Source organism: Wyeomyia smithii, chromosome 2, assembly GCF_029784165.1.
Source record: "Wyeomyia smithii strain HCP4-BCI-WySm-NY-G18 chromosome 2, ASM2978416v1, whole genome shotgun sequence".
Taxonomy (NCBI): domain Eukaryota; kingdom Metazoa; phylum Arthropoda; class Insecta; order Diptera; family Culicidae; genus Wyeomyia; species Wyeomyia smithii.
The window spans coordinates 243,692,419-243,712,818 of record NC_073695.1 but is presented as its reverse complement, the minus strand read 5'-3'; the positions used below and the strand labels follow the sequence as shown (position 1 = coordinate 243,712,818).

Below are 20,400 nucleotides of genomic sequence, written 5' to 3'. Positions count from 1 at the left end.
ATGAATGAGATTGCGAGATGATGTGAATTGAAATAATGGAAATAACGCAGAAGAAAGGGAGAATATTATTCCCAGCAGGCTTTCTGATCAAAGTGATGCAACCGTATCTTCTGCTCTTTGTGCGGTTGTTGTCGTTGTTCAACACAATAGAGTGTAGTAGAACAAAAAAAAAAAAACGAAATCGTCGTAAGGGATGACAGAGTACGACTCAATCTATTTTCAGCTGGGACGGGTTTGCTCACAAATTTAAAGCCGACAGCTTTTAAATAATCGATGAGAGTTAAATCTTTCAAGACAGTTTGACACTGTTTCATTCAGATCAAATTTACCGTCAGGACGGTTTCACCTCGCACTGCTGGCAATGGGGGCATTGAAGCTACAGTACGCATAGTTTCGACTGGAAGCGACAAAAGGATGGAACTTGAAGCTTGAAGGGCTTCAATTTTTCCTCTACTTGGAGCAGATTACCTCACACTAGCTATGAGTTGAGATTAATCCCCCTGGCGGGCAGAAGTTTGCTGTTCTGATTTTTACTCAGTGACTTGCAAATTTGCTACAACTTTTTTTAAGACATCTGCAACAGGCCTCCAGAACACCCTCAGGGTTGGGAATTTTGTGGAAATTCCACCCCACGCAGAAGACGGGGGGCGCGGCATTGACTGGATATCAGTCCTCGATTGGAAGTTTGTCTTCGACTGCGGAGGAATTGTAATTGGCTGCGGGAATCGGATTCTGCCGGACGCTCGAGCGCATTGATTTCTTCCGGCTGTCGGTTCCATTGGGTGGAAAGTTTTTTTTTCGGTTCCCGTTGCGGTTGGCAATCAAGTTTCTGCTTCGGATTAATTTGGTCCACTTGTTCTCGATCCGATCTACGGTTCGTGAGCTGGCAGGGGCTCCATTATGAGTGGGTTTTGCCATCTAAGAGTATCGGCTAAATTGTGGTAATTTGTGCTGTAACTAATAATGATGCTTCTGTGTTTGCAGTGGATAAACAAGCTGAATAAATACAATTAATTTACGAGCATCGGCAGTCCTGGTGATGGAATATGCCCGCGGGAATGGATACCGCTATCTCGCTGGCTAAAGGCGATAAGAGCTTATGAACACGCGATTAGATAAATAATTGTTGCGGTTTTCGGCGAATGCTTTTTCAAAGAGTTGTTTGTTTACCGATTGGGTTTGTTGGTTGTGTGCAAAATTTATGCCTGTTGCCGCATTCGGTTGTTCTTGTGTGGAACACTACAAAAGACAAACTTTTCTAAACTTTTGTTCACTAGAATGTGTATAGATTATAACTGGCATATGAAATAATGAAATAAACATTGAGACGTTTGTGTGTGTGTGTGTGTGTATGTGTGTGTGTGTGGAACCTATCTAGATTCCACTGCCTGGCAGTGATATAGTGAAAAAAGCCAGTTGCAATTATCTTTCATTTCTGCAACTATCTTAGTTTCGGGTTCTTAAAGGTGTTAGCTCTACCGACCTTCCAAAGACCCTTTACTGACTGAGTACTTGCAGTACATTCCGAGTTAATTTTCCAATCGGTAAGCCCCGCCTCAAAATAATATTAGAATCCTACAGATTTTATTGTTATTTTCAGACTTTCAATTCGTTTGTACATTTGTATAAAAAAAATTGACCCGTATTTAATAGCATGTTATATTTATTGACAAGAGGAGTGTTAATTGTATTGCTAAATACGTACCAAAATATTACTTAAAACCTGATGACAAATTGCTAAACTTGTAATAAATGATGTGTCAATCGGTCGCCTACGCAATTGCAACACTAAGAAAATTAAACTTGAAATAATAATGATAAATTAAAAAAATATAAGCAAAAAAGAGACATTTATTTGTAATGCATTTGCTCCATTTGCGGTGGAAACAGCAGCACTGTCCGTTCACTCGGACCTGCACACAAGCTTCCATGCAAGCCTTAATGTGGACAGCAAGCGACGCTCCTTTTAGTTGTCACTTTCTATGCATAAACAATTTTGAAAGTAACAAAACTATCACTTTTAAACTACCTTTCGCATGTTCACTATACTTATCTTTAGCAGCACCGTTTTGATGTTCACTTCCTCTATCACACGGGATTCCGTAGTCCCAATTGCACCACTAAAATTAGTTTTTTTACGAGCCGATACAGGATTGACTCTCATTTTGAAGTATGGACATCCTTAGCCAATTTCCGGATCGATATGATAGGATTGTGCCTCACTTTGACCATGAACGGCCACTTCCCGATTTCCGTGGACGTGGTCCAACAAGGAGTGTACGTTGGTTACGATGAACGGTAGCCAGGTGGCATCCCACAATCGTTGCAATTTGTTTACGGGCTCTTGGGCGAGCAGCAAACTAGGCACAACCTCCTTTACGAATTATTTTCTCAACTTTGTTATTCGCGAACCACTGTTTTGTTTACATCGCCTCAGAGTATACAGTCAGATAATTACACACACGGACAGTTCCGGACAGTTGAAAGTCGCAGTTCTTCTATAAGCGAAATTCTTTATTTCACCAGCTCACTTCGTTTTCATCTTTTCACTGATCGCGTCGTTTGTTTAAAACACTTTTAGTGAACATACTCACTGTTCACATTTTCACTTTTTCCATCGAATTCCATCATTTTTTTTTTTCAGTAAAACGCGGACGCGGAAAAAAAAGTAGGAGGTTATATCCAAGACACGACCGCATAACTGACGTAGAACTACGCACACTATTAACAAATGCATTGTTGTAGGTGTTTCATTAATGAGTCAAAGTCTACTAATGCTTGCTTTGTGCTGCCTCAACAGTGGGGTAATAAAGATACTGAAAACATGAGCTCTAAAAGCTGTTTCACATTCTGTAAATTAGACGGCTGCTACAGATTTAAATTGCTACTATCCAGCACAGATTGCTCCCTTGAGTTGTCAAAAATTATTTACTTTCAATGACTTGTTTATTTGCCTTGCAAAAGGCATTTTGCTGTTCAAAATTGGATTAGCTGATGGCAATCTTTATGCTGCCCCAACAGTGGGGGAGTAATGGCAGTCTAGCGAGGCACGCTGAGAAGAAACGCGCAGCTCCTGAGATGTGGTGACCAACCACAGCGCAAGTGATTTATTTATTTGAAGGCAGCCACAGGCGCAACCCGCTGTTACTTCTGAGTGCTTTATCTGCTTCTACTGCTGTCAACGTTGTGGACGGTCCATCCAGCTCACCTTCCGACTAATGAATGCAGCTAGTTTTCCCAGAAACACTCTTTTATAACCGAAGGGTGCTACGTAATAGGCCACGCCCTTCTGTTCAGTTGTTTAATTCTCTAATATTCTTTAGACGAATTATTCCACAATTCGCATTCGATATTTGTTTCCAGCGAATAAACACCGATGGTGCTCTCACACATGCAACGGTTTTAACCCGTATTTTATTGCGGTTTGTAACCTCAAGCAATTTCGTTTGCTCGTTGTTGTGTGTTGCATCATATTGCAACTTGGCAGCTGGGAGACGACGAAACTCTGTTAATGCTGATTGAATGAATCGACTTCATATTAGCTCTGCATATTCGAATTAACTGCCTTTGTGAATGCGTTCTAACAGGGCAGTTTGTTATTCAAAATCGGTTATGTTGATCGCAGCCTTTGTGCTGTTCCAACAGTGGGGGTATTAACTAAATAAACTACAACAGAATTTGATTGCTAGGGTCCCGCGAAGAATGTTTGTTTGTGTTGATGCTAGGAAGTTTTCACCCTTCAATTACTTGTTTATTTGCCTTGAAAAAAGGCATTTTGCTGTTCAAAATCGGTTGCTGATCGCAACCTTTGTGCTGCCCCAACAGTGGGGGAGTTAAGATACACGGACAACATGCACTGAAGCTATTTCACCTTCTGTAAATTAGACGGCCGCGACAGATGTAACTGCTAGAATCCGCACAAAATGCTTGCTTACGTTGTCAAAAATTATTAACTTTCAATGACTTGTTTATTTGCCTTGAAAAAAGGCATTTTGCTGTTCAAAATTGGATTTGGTGATGACGATCTTCATGCTGCCCTAACACGGGGGAATAATCGCAGTCTGGCGAAGCACGCTGAGAAGAGCCGCGCTGCTCCTGAGACGTGGTGACCAACCAGAGGGCTATAGCTGCTGCTGCGGGAGGACGACTGCTGTTGTCGCTGTCTAGAACTATTATGAGCGGCTTCGGCTGAAACAGGCTCTTATATAGGCCAAATAGCATGTTTTCAATTGCAAGGTATATGATCCTGTCGACCGTGCTTGGGAAGCAATCATATAACGACCACTCAGAGGACGTAATTTTTGTTTAAACAAGGCTTGACAATTATCAATAGTACAATAGTTTGCATAAGCAATCATCAATTTTCTACAGTTGGGTGGATGCGTGTATAATTTTCCAAACAATTGCTGCAAAAATGAAGGAAATCGGTTGAAAACAAACCGATTTATAAGCATTTAAAAAGGGACATATTTCGTCCCCTTTTCGGTAATAGTTTTCCTATTCACATCCCTATGTGGTAGGCTAAAGAAAAACGTAGTTCTACGTCAAAAGACGTCTTTTCGCGAAGCATGGATTGCTTTGATTCAAATAAACATTGAGACGTTTTTGCAACATAATTTTCATAATTTTGTCAACATACCAACCATACTCACCGGAGTCATGCCTCAAATTTTGTTATCAGAAAAAAGGCATAAAGTTTAGTTTTTGTAAAATTTTAGAACGGTTTCGATATATAAATCTTTTATGGCTACATACAATAGTCAAAATGAGAGATGAGAACCGATGCCATAAATTGATTCACTAATGATACATCACCCTATACCGGACACGACGGCAGTTGATTCGTTCCATCTCACGTCACTAAACGGTTCATCCGACAGCGTCTTCTATCAGTGTTATTGTTGTTATTGTTGTTACACTCAAACCCGTAGCCCGTATGCAAACATTCAACTTAACTGAACAGGAATAGATTCAGTAGAAAAAAAAAAACAAGAATAACGCCGGTTGCTTTGATCCACCGGGAAAACGGCCCAAAGTGTGGCGGATGGTGACACAAGAACAGTCTGTCTCTGTGTTTGATATTTTCCCATCAAACGGAACTGAGCTCTTCTTCTTCTTCTTCTTCTCTCATTAAAAGTAGCTGTTGTGAGTAAAGCGTAGGCATTTAAAATTACGCAAGAAAAGAACCGTCGTGGGGGAAAGAAGTGAAGAATTACAGTCTACGGCTGAATGCGGCCTGGAATGTAGCACATTATGAGGCATTAATCACAGCCCTCCAATTCATTCCGTAATCGTGTAATTATGACTGTTAACAAAGCCACTTCTCTTCGATTCGCGCGAGTTATAATGCTTGTCTAAATAAAATTACATCCAGTCAAATTCGTGTGAAATAAATGGAATTACAAACGCCTCGCCGGGAAGGACGCTGTGCTGTGACTAGCAAATTCGTTCATTTGTGTTCCAAGATTCCCCATCTCCTCCTCCTTCACATATCCTTCCCCATGCGGTAATTTATGCCGGAGTCTAATTTTCTCCGGCGCGAAATATACGCTTCATTGGACAGCTCAGCATGCTTAAAAGCACTTTAGCATGCAGCATGTGCTTCTCGCTTGTTTCTGTGTAGTGTGTGCAGCGAGCGGCAGACTTAGCCACACAGTTCGTATTCGTATCCGTATCCGTACCTGGGGAAAACAGCGAGCCACTTATCATTTACATCTGGGCCAGGCTCGCAACACAATCGCGCCCGTTCCTTTCCCTGTATTTCGCCACGGAATAACTCGGAACTGGGAAAAACTCGCAATCGTAGGTGGCTTTGGTGTGCTTTACTTGACTACAATAGGGTACAGTAGGGTTCTACAACCACTGCACTGGTACGGGAAAGGGCTCTTTCCCGGTGCTGGATTTCTCCCGTGGGATTGTCCAGGGGTGGCAGGATTGGTATGAAAAACATTTCAAGCACGTTCCCGGGTGGTGAAATCACACAGTGCTGTTTTATTTATGAGGATAAATTGGAGGTTGCTTTTTTGTTTGGGTTACAAACATCAATGCCTCCAAAACCGTCACCCGGCTTTAGTTAGGGCAGTCCACGCGGACGCGCCGATCGATCGGAAACGACCGATTAGGTCGCAGTATAGTGCTGTAGGTGGGTCCCGCGCCATTTGGTTTACACCTCTTAAAGTTGATAAAAATGGATTATGGGAACGAATTAATTCACTCCATGGATAACTACCACAGTTGCAGTACGGTTAATCAATTTGAAATTTCTGTTATTATAGTCTCACCACAAGAATAACAATATTTTTTCATAACCGTCTCACAGTGCGGATCTTTTATGAGGCACTTTAAAATCTATTGAGCTTCATTCACGCACAGGACTGTTCCGCAGTTTCCACGGTAACTATGTATAGCAACCATTGATCAGTGCTGGGAGGAAAACCGCATTGGAATGCACATTTGTGTTCAGTATCGAAAAATTCCGATCCAAAATGGTGTAGAAGGTTGACATTTTTGTTTTTCTGGTTCTATTTTTAACTAAAATAGTAACTTTAATAACATCGCATATTTTACACTTAAATTGTTGATGATACTGGTGATCTGATTTTATTGACATGGTAGCACGTCCCGATGCAAACAAAACAAATTAGAAGACTGTGCGTGATCCGACAATTGGAATGTTTTTCCCTTTGTGAAGTAGAAAACATACTAAAATACCGTCGAAACTAAATGTTCTATGAGTCGATATTTTCCATACTCGATGCCTCCTTTGTTCGATGGTCCCGCTTAGTGATTACGTTCGTTATTTGGTTTCTATGAGTCAATATCGACCTCTCCTTTCAAGTTCGTCAGACATTAAAAACATGTGAAAGAGTGAAACTAATTTCGCTTTGCATTGAAGATGAAAAAGTTAGGATCTTAACTTGAGTTAAATAAAGTTAAGATCGAAATAAATTAGTTGGGAAAGTGACAAAATAGTGTAATAATTCCATTTTCTTCTAAGTACTGTGTCGATGATCCTGAAAACCGTGGAAACTGTAAAAAAGAAGGCTCAAATTGAAACTCTCTATAAAAAAGAGCGATCAGTGAATTTCTGTACGGAAAGTTAGGCCCGATAATTTCTCTTTCAGATTAAAAAATTGATGTTTGTTTTTACCAATATTGTTATAGTTATTTTACTCGATCGTCTCATCCATCAAACCAAAGTTTTTTTCAGTCGTTAATCCATTCTTTTAAGAATCGATAAACTAAAACACTATGCCGAAGACATCGAAGATTGCAGGTTCGAGTCCCGCCTGGTGAGAGTAATTTTTTCAAAACCTAATTCACATCCTCAGTTTGCGTTCATTTTTCGCAATCAAATTTATGTTTTGTTGGAAAAAATAAAAGTTAGTTAGTTTAGAGGAAAATAAATTAAATAAATTTTATGAAAACACTAGCTGACCCGGCAAACTTCGTCCCGCCTATTTAAGTGTTTAATTTAATAATTTAAAACATTTCAAATTCATTGATTCCTTGCGATTTGTTTAGATCGTTTCAAATGATTAGTTTTATCGGAATGACAAAATCCTCGAATTTTGGCTTTTGAACATCACCTCTATTCCGGAAATATATTGGGCGATTTCAGTTAATTTTGTTGTTTTCCAGAAACTGAAAGTGGTCATCTTCGAATTTAAAATGGTGTCCAGGGTCAATGTTTGGACATCATTTCGATTACGAACATATCCATATGTAGTAGTATTCGGTTATTTTCGGCTCTTTCCCAGAAATTGCCATTTTACAATTCAAACTGGTGTCTGAGGTCAATTTTTAGCTCCTTGCATCATTCTGGATCCGGTGATGCTCATATTGGGTGGTATTTGGTCATTTCAGACTATTTTCCTGAAACCGTAAGTCACCATCGGTTCTAGCTCCTGTGTATCATTCTGGTTCCGAAGATACTTATTTTGTATGGAAATCGGCCATTTTTGATCGTTTTTTAGAAACCGGAAGTTGCCATCTCACAATTCATAATGGTGTCTGAGGTCAATTTTCAGCTTCTTGCATCATTCTGATTCCGGAGATACTACTGTTGGGTGGTATTTGGTCACTTTCGGCTGTTCTGTCATTCAGAAACCGGAAGTCGCAATCTTGGATTTCAAAATGGCATTTGGAAACAATTTATGGCCTCTGAGCGTCAGTCTGGTTAAAGAAACACTCATATTGAGTGGTATTTTGTCATTTTTGGCTGTTTTCCAGACACCGGAAGTCACCATACAGTCATACCTCGATATAAGGCAACTTAATTTTTATTTTCGTTACATGATATCGAGTTACGTTGTATCGAAGCAAAAAAAATTTTTTTTATTTATGCAAGAATGTTAATAGTTACTCAAAGATGCACGAAAACCTATTTCCCATAACCTATCAGTATTTTTAAATGTTTCTTATGCCCATTTAGAGAAAATTTCAACAAGCAAAATAAATATTTTTAATTGGTGCAAGACTGTGAGTTGTTACTGAAGGATGCGTGAAATCCTATTTCCCATCACCTATTAGTATTTTCAAACCTTCCTTATGCCCATTTTGGACAATTTTCACATTGGTTTCATTGGTTTCAAAATTTACTACAAACATTTTTTGAAGCAATTTACAGCCCAAAAACAGTTGCTGTATCATTTATTTTCAATTTCAATACATTTTGAACAGTTACGTTATATCCAGTTACGTTATATCGAGGTTGCCTTATATTGAGGTATGACTGTATTACAATCCAAAATGTTGTCTGCAGTCGATTTGTGGCTTTAGGGCAATGGCATCATAACAATTCCGGAAATTCGCATAGTGGGTGGTGTTTGGTCATTTGCTGCGGTTTTCCTGAAACCGGAAGTCGCCATCTTGGATTTAGAAATGGCATTTGGAGATATGCCAGAAGGAGGAAGGGTATCGAAACATTATGGACATGTTTGTTACACCTAAAAACATTCAATTTGCTGAATGCTAAATTTGGTTCCATTTAGTTGGGTAGTTCTCGAGATAAGCAGAAATTTGTGTTTAATTTTTATGGAACCCCTCCCTTACAGAAGAGGGAGGGGAGTCTAACCAATATGGACATATTTGATACCTCTTAAAACATTCACATACCAAATTTGGTTGTATTTGGTTGATTGGTTCTCGAGCTGTGCGAAATTCGTGTTTCATTTGTATGGAATCCCTCCCTTCCAGAAGAGGGAGGATTGTAAAACAAATATGGGCATATTTGTTACTCCTAAAAACGTCCACATGCCAAATTTGGTTCCATTTGCTTGGTTAGGTTTTGAGATGTGCATGAATTTGTGTTTCATTTGCATGGGCGCCCTCCGTTCCAGAAGAGGGAGGGATCTCAAACCATCATAGGAAACTTTCTCGGCCCCTAGAACCCCTACATACAAATTTTCACGTCGATCGGTTCGGTAGTTTTCGAGCCTATATTAATCAGACAGACAGACAGACAGACAGACAGACAGACAGACAGACAGACAGACAGACAGACAGACAGACAGACAGACAGACAGACAGACAGACAGACAGACAGACAGACAGACAGACAGACAGACAGACAGACAGACAGACAGACAGACAGACAGACAGACAGACAGACAGACAGACAGACAGACAGACAGACAGACAGACAGACAGACAGACAGACAGACAGACAGACAGACAGACAGACAGACAGACAGACAGACAGACAGACAGACAGACAGACAGACAGACAGACAGACAGACAGACAGACAGACAGACAGACAGACAGACAGACAGACAGACAGACAGACAGACAGACAGACAGACAGACAGACAGACAGACAGACAGACAGACAGACAGACAGACAGACAGACAGACAGACAGACAGACAGACAGACAGACAGACAGACAGACAGACAGACAGACAGACAGACAGACAGACAGACAGACAGACAGACAGACAGACAGACAGACAGACAGACAGACAGACAGACAGACAGACAGACAGACAGACAGACAGACAGACAGACAGACAGACAGACAGACAGACAGACAGACAGACAGACAGACAGACAGACAGACAGACAGACAGACAGACAGACAGACAGACAGACAGACAGACAGACAGACAGACAGACAGACAGACAGACAGACAGACAGACAGACAGACAGACAGACAGACAGACAGACAGACAGACAGACAGACAGACAGACAGACAGACAGACAGACAGACAGACAGACAGACAGACAGACAGACAGACAGACAGACAGACAGACAGACAGACAGACAGACAGACAGACAGACAGACAGACAGACAGACAGACAGACAGACAGACAGACAGACAGACAGACAGACAGACAGACAGACAGACAGACAGACAGACAGACAGACAGACAGACAGACAGACAGACAGACAGACAGACAGACAGACAGACAGACAGACAGACAGACAGACAGACAGACAGACAGACAGACAGACAGACAGACAGACAGACAGACAGACAGACAGACAGACAGACAGACAGACAGACAGACAGACAGACAGACAGACAGACAGACAGACAGACAGACAGACAGACAGACAGACAGACAGACAGACAGACAGACAGACAGACAGACAGACAGACAGACAGACAGACAGACAGACAGACAGACAGACAGACAGACAGACAGACAGACAGACAGACAGACAGACAGACAGACAGACAGACAGACAGACAGACAGACAGACAGACAGACAGACAGACAGACAGACAGACAGACAGACAGACAGACAGACAGACAGACAGACAGACAGACAGACAGACAGACAGACAGACAGACAGACAGACAGACAGACAGACAGACAGACAGACAGACAGACAGACAGACAGACAGACAGACAGACAGACAGACAGACAGACAGACAGACAGACAGACAGACAGACAGACAGACAGACAGACAGACAGACAGACAGACAGACAGACAGACAGACAGACAGACAGACAGACAGACAGACAGACAGACAGACAGACAGACAGACAGACAGACAGACAGACAGACAGACAGACAGACAGACAGACAGACAGACAGACAGACAGACAGACAGACAGACAGACAGACAGACAGACAGACAGACAGACAGACAGACAGACAGACAGACAGACAGACAGACAGACAGACAGACAGACAGACAGACAGACAGACAGACAGACAGACAGACAGACAGACAGACAGACAGACAGACAGACAGACAGACAGACAGACAGACAGACAGACAGACAGACAGACAGACAGACAGACAGACAGACAGACAGACAGACAGACAGACAGACAGACAGACAGACAGACAGACAGACAGACAGACAGACAGACAGACAGACAGACAGACAGACAGACAGACAGACAGACAGACAGACAGACAGACAGACAGACAGACAGACAGACAGACAGACAGACAGACAGACAGACAGACAGACAGACAGACAGACAGACAGACAGACAGACAGACAGACAGACAGACAGACAGACAGACAGACAGACAGACAGACAGACAGACAGACAGACAGACAGACAGACAGACAGACAGACAGACAGACAGACAGACAGACAGACAGACAGACAGACAGACAGACAGACAGACAGACAGACAGACAGACAGACAGACAGACAGACAGACAGACAGACAGACAGACAGACAGACAGACAGACAGACAGACAGACAGACAGACAGACAGACAGACAGACAGACAGACAGACAGACAGACAGACAGACAGACAGACAGACAGACAGACAGACAGACAGACAGACAGACAGACAGACAGACAGACAGACAGACAGACAGACAGACAGACAGACAGACAGACAGACAGACAGACAGACAGACAGACAGACAGACAGACAGACAGACAGACAGACAGACAGACAGACAGACAGACAGACAGACGGACAGACAGACAGACAGACAGACAGACAGACAGACAGACGGACAGACAGACAGACAGACAGACAGACAGACGGACAGACAGACAGACAGACAGACAGACAGACAGACAGACAGACAGACAGACAGACAGACAGACAGACAGACAGACAGACAGACGGACAGACAGACAGACAGACAGACAGACAGACGGACAGACAGACAGACAGACAGACAGACAGACAGACAGACAGACAGACAGACAGACAGACAGACAGACAGACAGACAGACAGACAGACAGACAGACAGACAGACAGACAGACAGACAGACAGACAGACAGACAGACAGACAGACAGACAGACAGACAGACAGACAGACAGACAGACAGACAGACAGACAGACAGACAGACAGACAGACAGACAGACAGACAGACAGACAGACAGACAGACAGACAGACAGACAGACAGACAGACAGACAGACAGACAGACAGACAGACAGACAGACAGACAGACAGACAGACAGACAGACAGACAGACAGACAGACAGACAGACAGACAGACAGACAGACAGACAGACAGACAGACAGACAGACAGACAGACAGACAGACAGACAGACAGACAGACAGACAGACAGACAGACAGACAGACAGACAGACAGACAGACAGACAGACAGACAGACGGACAGACAGACAGACAGACAGACAGACAGACAGACAGACAGACAGACAGACAGACAGACAGACAGACAGACAGACAGACAGACGGACAGACAGACAGACAGACAGACAGACAGACAGACAGACGGACAGACAGACAGACAGACAGACAGACAGACGGACAGACAGACAGACAGACAGACAGACAGACAGACAGACAGACAGACAGACAGACAGACAGACAGACAGACAGACAGACAGACGGACAGACAGACAGACAGACAGACAGACAGACAGGTCGGACTGCATTTTTATAGGTATAGATAGTATCGTAAATTTCGAACTGTTAATTTACTCTTACTCACTTAACTTACTCTTTCTTGATTTCTTTTTTATTCTCTAAATTGTATTTATAAAAAGATTTACATAACGTTTGCGGTAAAAAAATGAACTTGGCAATACATTAAAAGATGCATCAAAACGTAAAAATGCAAAGCTTGCTATGTTTTTATCCAACAAAGTTCCGCTATTGATCAACGTGACATAAATAATCTTACGTTAAGGTTGTTTTGTTCCATGATTTTATAAGTTTCTGCAAATTTCTGCAAGAAACTTTAACTGCCGTGTGTGCAGAGCACATGGACAATTCACAATTGGTGGTAATCGGATGAGTTGGGAGACGGCAGAAAATCCAAAATTACTTGTCAAAAGTAAATTTTTTGGCAGGAAAAAATGATAGAAACCTAATCATCATAAAATAATGTCTGCTGTAACATATAAAAAATAAAGGTCTGATGTTGTTTTAAAAGTTTAGTGAAAATATCAGAGGTATAGTGGTATAAAATATGAATTTTAACAGCAAAAACTTTTTGACGTTGACTAACGTCTATATCGAAGTTAGGCGCCTGAATTTGAAAATCTAGTACTTCAATCAGGGAAAACCAGGGAAAAGTGGTCAGGTTTTGAGCGCTTCTATATCTGTCATTTCTTTTCAGAATTTCGGCATCAACCGATCAGAAATTCTTTTACGGTTGAATTTATGTAACAAAAATAACCTATTGTTTAAGAACCACTATTAAAAAATTAATAAAAAACATCGATTGTCTAAATCATAAATCTATTAAATAAAAACTAATGTTATCAAAAGTTTCTTCAAGATGTCACTGATTTTTATTACTATTAATTGCAGTAAACTATGAAATTTCGTCTTGTGAAACCTGAAAAGGTACCCGGATACTCCGTCGAGCGAATAACGGTTTAAGAAATATTTTTTTCATAAGCAGTTTGCGATTTCAATTTAGTTAGACTTCTGTTTTATTCACGAATGCATTGCTTATGTTAGATTTCTAGACTCTGTTAACGGTAATGTTCATTTGGGCTCCTCCTGGTATAACCGAGAAAAGCATGTATTGGAAAAAATTACCATTTTGGTAAAAGCTAAAATCAAAGAATTTTATTTTTGAAGTTGACAAGACACCCGGATTTATGTCTGCTAGTATGGCGCGTGCAATGCTAAATAAGAATGTAATTAGTAAAAATAGATATCAACCGGCATTGATGAATTATTTCTTGAATTTCTCTGCAGCTAACTCTACAACGCTAGAAATCTCACTGGAGCGCACGCGTCGTTGAGTTTATCTGCATTCGCCTTGGTGAATTTGGAAGTAGTTTTCAACACTGTTGCGCAGTCCAGCGTTGAGAGTTTTTATTTGTTTTTTTTTTTCACATTCATCGTCGCGCGCGCACACAGATAGCGTGGTGAGTACGGACAAGAGAGAACCGCTCTCCTTACAGTTCGAAGAGTGTGAGGTGAAATTGGATACGGACAACTCTAGAGGTAGGACTTTCCATTTGAGCGTTGCGATGTAAGTTTCATCGACTTTGACAGTATGAGACCAAGTGTTGTCATGCAGTAGAATCACTTTTTCGTGCCTCTGCTCGTATTGTGGACATTTTTCGCGCAGGGCTCCGCTTAATCGCATCGATTAAGGTCAATACCGTTCCCTATTGATAGTTTTATTTGGTTTTAACTGCTCATAGTAAATAACACCGTCCTGGTCCCAGCAAATAGCAAAATATGGGTTGCTGTAATGAATCCATTTTTCCTAAAACATGCTTGGGAATGGTTACTTGCCAACTTGTTGTACCGAAGCAAGCTGTTCCGGCGTTAAGCATGGATCCTCGTCGAACAATTTATGTAATTCAAAATAATTCAACATCTTCGAAGGTTAGCAAACTTTCTTGCACGCGGATAGTTATCAACATCGGAATAACCGTGTTCAATGCCACGGAAACAACCATTCGTTTCACTGACACAGCGTTTCCGTAAGCTTTTCTGAACTCTCGATGCGCTTCAGCCGTCGTTTTCCTCGGTTGAAATAGGGAAAGTACTAAACTTACTAACTTATTAACGTTATTAACTATTCAAAGCGGCTTGTTTACCATGTATCTCTGCTTGGTTCATAACGTTTTAGATATATCAAATGATACGAATATGATGCAATCGTCGTTTCATCTTTTGGTGTAAAACTCATGAGTTGTTCACGCTGCGAAAAAACTTGAATCATCTCAATCCGTAATAAAAAGCTAGTTTGGTGCATTGAATTCTGGGAGAAAACAGATACATGATTCAACTACATCAGCTCTTAGAAGCGAGCGCTTATTTTTTTTTCATAAGTGGCCAGTCATTGAGGGGAGAAAGAATAACAACAGGAGAATACTAGAGGAACCTGTATGTTAAAAAATGCCAAGGCGCTCACCGTTATTGGAACTGTCACACCGAAACGAATAACGGCAATGTAAAGTCATACAGCTAGCCCGTCTGGATGATGACAGTTGCCATAACGGTAAGCGCCTTGTCATTTCTCTAATTAACAGTTATTTTCTAGGATCATATAATGCTGACTGTGCAGTAGCAGAGGTGTGGTGCGTCGATTAGTCGAGCATTTTATTAAATTGTAAAAAAATCTGAATGCTGAGTCTGGTTATCTCTTTGAAAGTGTTTTATCATGAATTTTAATTTGCTTCTACTGTAGTTTTTACTCGATTTTTTTGTGTCAGTTTCCCAACATTATTATCAAGAGCGATTTGCTCAGGTTTATTGTTTTAAGGCCATATCTTCTAAACATGTGCAGCTCTGTCTGATACATATAGGCTTGGATATTAAAAAACTTTTCGAACATACGATTTGTGATGGAAAAAGTTTAAAAAATATTTTTTTTTTCATTTCCACTCTTCTCAATCTTCTAGCAGTATATTTTCTTACTACCAAAACTTTTACCCTTGCGTTTTCTAGGAGATAAACAAACAAGATTTTTTGAGTCTGCAAAAACTACAAAAGCCACCACAATTATCACTGAAGAGAAATATATGGTGTTTACTGTCAAGACTTCAGAATAAGTAACCTATCCTCTCTGCTTATGAAAACAACCAAAATTGTTGTCTCCATGTTTTCTTTGAGTTCAGAGTGTTGAGAGTATAAATAACCAATGAGCATTTTGGGAACTTAACCCTCTAGTGTCCAGTGCCGCCTTTGGACGGTCTTTAGTGAAACCTCTAAAAAACTTCAATCAATACTTGAAAAATGTGTAGTGATTTTTCGAAGTCCGTCTGGAAATGAACTTGGGCACTAGAGGGTTAATAATCAAAAAATTGACAAAATATACAATAGGAATACCAGAACAAAAATTGGTAGAATTTTTTTTTCAAAGAGAAAAAGAAGGATATTTGAAAAACTCAACTGTGTGATCACTGTCAAAAATGAAAAACTGTAGGGTTGTATCTGAGATACCTCCGCATTTTTGACGTAGGACGACCTAAGTTGCCATTTATCAAACTCTTCAGTGATAATTGTGGTGGCTCTGAAATAACATACGAAATAAGAACTCGATTCGAACCGAGCCTAGCTATATTCTACAGAAAATTCAAAATGCATGTAGCTTCAAAAAAAGTTGAAGGTCTTTAGAAAGACGACATACGTGTGGACACCAAAGCAGCATCAATTCGAGCTCACAGCTCTGAAGGCGTAACGTAACGACATTATTACGTAACGTAATGTCATTCTAGTGAATGGAATGTCATTACGTTACCTCACGAAACTAATATAATGGGATAATTTGTAAAAAAAGGCCGTTAACCTCTAAAATAGGTATTAAAAAAACATTACAGTACGGTACTATATATTTAGAAGCTTTTGGTAACTATCCCGTTTCGCAGCATTGAAACAAGCACTGAGTATGATCTCCTATGATTCTCAAAAAGCGTCAGAATTGATAAATATTCAGAATCCTGCTATATTCGAGCAAAAGTGTAATCGTTTTGAGAAAACTGATTTTTTATAAACTTCATGAGTTTGATTTTACTGGAGTGGCTTGAACAAGATGTGGAAGTGAGTTACAGGAGCTCGTGATTGTATGCAATTTAACCAACATGGTTGTATTATTTTTAACTTCTCACTTAAGCCGTTAGAAATTTTATTTTCATTTTATGTCACCCCTCCTTCGAAAATCTTGAATATTGGAAGGGGAAAAAAAAGCTCAAACGGTTTTGTTCATTTCATTAATTTTCCGACAGCATAAATGCTTAACTTAGCAACAAACAACCCAAGTAACACACGTTGTTATAGAATAGTTAAGATAACTCCTCCAACACAACTTTCGGTTATAGATTTCAGTTGACTTTACCTTTTCCATGACATCTCTTTCACCAGAAAAGCGAAAAAAAAAAACGAAGGCTACTAGAACAAGTACTGGTGCTATATGAAGTATTATATAACTTCATGAAAGCAAGCCAACTTGCTAGACTGAAGCTGCAAAATACATCTCGAGTACCAATGCGGTAAAAAAACATGGAAAACAAGTTATTTTCAAGCTATAATTGCTAACTAATAAAAACATCGTTGACGCAAGCATAAAACTTCAAAATAAAAATATTGCAGAACAACGCTGATTTATATTAGGAACTACAAAGGAATAAATAGTGATTATGGCGTATCGAATATTCACCAAAAATAAACAATATTATTAGACCAACTATTTGACGCTTTTAATACAAAGTTCTACGTGCGCGTCAAATTTCATGGTGAAACATTGCATTTTACTTCTAAAAAATTCATGCGCCTTTCATTGGATACGGTTTTCTGTTAGTAAATCAGTGGAAAATATGTTATTTATTACAGAATGATTACTGATTCATTTGATTGCGAAGAGTCTCAATTTAGCCCAACACCGCATGAGCTTAGTTCGTAAGTAACTATCTGGCATCTCTTTCTTACTTGCCTAGTAAATCGCAATGTCGTTTCTTTTTTCCTGAGGTGATCTGCACTGACCTAGTGGAATAAAAAAAACTCGCGCATTCGTGGGTCAGAATTCGCCACACCAGCGCGCATGCGCAAATGTGTTGCTATGACAACATTTATCCAGCGCATGCGCAAATGTATTGTCACGCGCAGTGCAGCTAGATCGAAAATTGTGTTCGTCAGCGGCACTTTTGATTAATTATAAATTGATGATAAAAACAATGTTCAACCTTTCAAAATGAATTGTTTCTGTCGCTTAAGTATTAAAATTGTTTTCGTATAGTTTTAACGGTATCTAGACATAAAATATAACAAAACTAGAAAACGCTGTTAGATATACGGTAACAAAAATTGGCGTGACATTGGTTGCACTGCAAGCATTTTGTTTACATTTCCTTGGCGCATTTCGATCCAACTCAAATAGTTTGAATAAAAATCGTTTAAATAATTTTAATAACAATATGATAAGGTAATAGGCTGCTGAATACTAAGACCAACCAAAGGAAAAGCACTTTACAGGTACGTAAATTATTATTGGACGTATAATATTGAACTGGCGCGGCTGCCTCGGCTAGACATTTTTACACAGCTGTTATAATAAAGAAAACATCTGGAAGACATTTTGAAGACAAGTGCCATTTATCTCATAGTTTTTGTTTGTTGAACTCATGTTATTGAAAAACATTTCCAAAACTAGAAAAAGGAGCTTGTTTTCGAAGTGTGGTTGAGTTACTGATGAAGAACAACTTCTCACAAATGTTTTATTTTAAGTTGTTTCCTGTACTGTTTTGATAACATCATGAACACAACTTAAAGACAAGCAAAGGCAGTTTATATTTATTAATCTATGAAATACACTCATGATATAAAATGATATCTCCAGAGCAAGAAAATAACAACACAAGTTTTCGAATGCTCCAATAGTACTCTTATATGACTACCGTCATTGAGAATTATTTTCTAACAAGTTTTGTGTGTTTGTGTTACTTGGGAAATCAGGTGACAGCGAGAGTATCGTAGAAAGGCAAGCGAAATAAATAATAATAATAACAAAGTGTTATTTTTCAACATTTTTTTGAGTGCAAGTTACAAACGACATAACTTGCACACAAACTTTGATCGAAGTTGTTCCTTTTTTTGTCTCAGTGTTATTCATTTTTTGCCACCCCCTTTGCTAACTTTGATAACCCTGGACATAAAAAGAATTCGAAATTTGTATCAGCCTTATTTTCTATTGAAATATGTGCTAGTCATCTCGTCACTTGTTTGATTGATTACAAGTCAAATTTTTTTTGCAAATTCCAGCAGATAAACCATAGTTCGAATCATATCAAAAAAAACTGAGCATTTGGAAGTTTAAAGACAGTGGTGGGGATTAAAATTAGGTTGGCTTCCTTCAGAATAAAAGCAACGAAATAAAATACTACAATACAATCAAAAGGAAATAATTTAAAAACCATCAGAGCATTTCTAAAATAAACCGTGCCACTTTTTATACGTATCGAAAAAAAAATGTAATACATACCTGTAATTAAATCTATAATTTACGAAAGCATCCGAGCTATTTGAATATTTCTATCGCATGATAGCTTGATTTGCAGTTATCAGCAAATGCGGCAGAATTGTTTCGTTCACTCATGATTAATTACCCGGTGCTGAAAGCGTGTAAATCGCTCAACCAATTCCGAAAGGATGCCGATGGTTTGCGTACCAATTTATTGTGGTCGTACTTATCGAGCGATCTGTTTTTAATTGCCCCATTGTAAACATCAATGGGAAAGTGTGAATGCGCAAATTATATCATGAAAACGCATTGTACATGCCGCGATTAAAACAATTTTAAAAACTTTGAGCTTTTTTCAAAAACAGTCTGGATTTTATTCAAAAGTGTTTTTTCCGGCAATGACATGACTACTTTGATTATCTCTCACGTACCCATTCTCATCCTGTACTGCGAGGGGCTAATCACGATTGCATAAGCCAAGTTGAAAACTTTTCTAAGTCTAAGTGGAGTTCAACGATAAAAACTTCCCAAAAGTGCACCCTGCTAACTACGGCAAAAGTTGGCAGTAGCTGACGTATAATATAGTAAACGAATGAGAATGAACACAAAAAGCAACAAAAAAAAATAGGAAAAGAAAAACAACCCAGTTCTGCGGCAGATCCCCGCAGGTTTGGCCGGACAAAAAACCCACTTGACATAATAAATGCTCACAGGCTCACACTAGCAGAGGAACACCGTGCGCTGGAAAATGAAATGCAAAAACCCCCCTTAAACTGCTAATTGACACAGTTTTTTTCAGTCGTCATTTAGAAAAAACTTCGTCTCGGCATTGCCGTCACCGAAAGGATGAATGCCTCTGAAAAGCTTACAATTCATGATGCCCACATACTCACACACACACATGCACAAACAGTTGCTTTTTCATGCGTAGGCAAGCGTAAAATTTCATCATTTTCCAGTTCCTTTTTTTCACTCATTCAAAATTATTCCGAACCTTTCCACAGCGGTTCCGGTTTCCATTGGATGTGAGCCCAGCACGCAAGTAGGCGCTGGT

At 39.9% G+C, this 20,400-nt stretch overlaps 1 protein-coding gene across 3 annotated transcripts in view; it reads left to right on the top strand.

Annotated features, from left to right (window-relative positions):
• LOC129724760 (hemicentin-1) overlaps positions 1-20,400 on the top strand; it is a 280,997-nt gene that overhangs the window by 175,938 nt on the left and 84,659 nt on the right. The window lies entirely within an intron of this gene.